At 51.6% G+C, this 1598-nt stretch overlaps 1 long non-coding RNA gene across 1 annotated transcript; it reads right to left on the minus strand.

Annotated features, from left to right (window-relative positions):
* Positions 1-723: 723 nt before the first annotated feature.
* LOC112549022 lies at positions 724-1598 on the minus strand. The gene is made up of 2 exons (XR_003092447.1): positions 1492-1598; positions 724-1014 (listed from the first exon to the last, which is right to left on the minus strand). It is a non-coding gene; the product is annotated as an uncharacterized LOC112549022 (long non-coding RNA).

Raw genomic sequence — 1598 nt, forward strand, 5'->3', positions numbered from 1 at the left:
ATGCAAAGGGTGTGGGAAATGATGTTTCAAGCCTCACCTAGCAAGATATTGCGCCTATTTAATTAAAATTGGTTTAAAAAAGTTATCAACACAAGCTACACCTAGAAAAGCACCTGTGAATTGGTGTGCACCAGCTTAAATTCACCAGATTGAGTAAACCAGAGTTAAACTGGTTCAGCTTTTTGCGTAAGCAAAGCCAGAGGCATAACCAGGAACGTGAGTGCCCTGGGGAAGACCGCGCAGAGCGCTGGAGCGGGAAGCGAGGAGTGTCAAGTGCTGGAGACACAAGGAGACAATTCCAGTCCTACTTAATGTAGCATTTCTGAAATCAGTCCCCATTAACAGGCATGAAAAATATATCCAGTTGCTATTTAAGATGCTGTAGAGAAAGCTATCATCGTGGCTTCCTGTACCTAGTACAGTGGTTTCTCAGCCTGTTTCGGCTCCAGGCGCCCTTCTGCAACTTGCCTGAGTTTTGTGGCACCTGCATTTCAAAAACTAATTTCACTCAGTTTTTCATTATGAAAAATAGTAGACTGACTCCCACCCCTACCTCTTGCCAAGAGCTTAGACCACAGCAGATACGAACGGCTTCTGATGCTACGGCTTCCTGCCTGAAACCTCGAGGCTTATCTTGTGAATCACATGCAGGTGTTTACATGCCTAATAGAGCTAATATCACAAAGGAGCCCAGCTGAGACTTACTTATTCCATGCACCCAGACAATCTTATAAGGTCTCTTTATTTGGGATGTTGCTGTAAAAAAAAGTTTATTTTTGCCAGATGCTTACAAAAGCTGACGCATCTGATTCAGTGAGTCCACGTGGTGCGTACCACAACCAACACCACTGCTAAGGTTACTGCAGAAACCTAAGTATTGAACCAACCTTAACTCGTACACCTGGGCCGCGTCCAGCAGGGCAGGCAGCACGGGCGAGGGGAAACGAGCAGCACCAGCGACGCCTGCACGTGCCCACGAGCTTCCAGGGAAAGGGGTCGCCCGGATTCACCTCCCTGGGCGTAAAGGGCGACTCCACCAAACGCTGTCCCCCGCACCCACCGCTCTGGGGATCGAGTGCCCAAATCCACCCGGTGCTCGCCTCACGCTCATGCACTCGGTATGTGAGCCCATGCAGCCACATACATGCATGTATGTGCGTGTGTGTACGTACATGCATGCACACGCATCTGCATGAGTAGGTGTATACACACAGTGCACCTGTAGCATATAGGGTACAACATGTGTGCATGGGGGTGCATGTGTATACTGTGCATGTGCATAGTGTGCATCTGTTTGTGTGCGTGCATGCAGGTGTGCGCGAACAGGCAGAAGTGTATGTGCACTGCCACAGGCACGCTTTCAATGTATGTATACCAACGTGCACACGTATGTGTATACGTGTACAAGTGTATATGTGGATATCCACACCCCACCCCGTACAAACACCCGTGGGCAATCCCCCCTCGCAGCCGAGGACGACCCCCTCTCACGAGGCCAGTCCCGGTCTCGGACTCTAGCGCAGCCGGGCCGCGCGGGGGGAGGCGGCTCTGGAGTGCGGACCGGCCACAACGCGCTGCTCCTGCCCCCCCCCGCCCCC

Source organism: Alligator sinensis, unplaced genomic scaffold (assembly GCF_000455745.1).
Source record: "Alligator sinensis unplaced genomic scaffold, ASM45574v1 scaffold2988_1, whole genome shotgun sequence".
NCBI lineage: Eukaryota > Metazoa > Chordata > Crocodylia > Alligatoridae > Alligator > Alligator sinensis.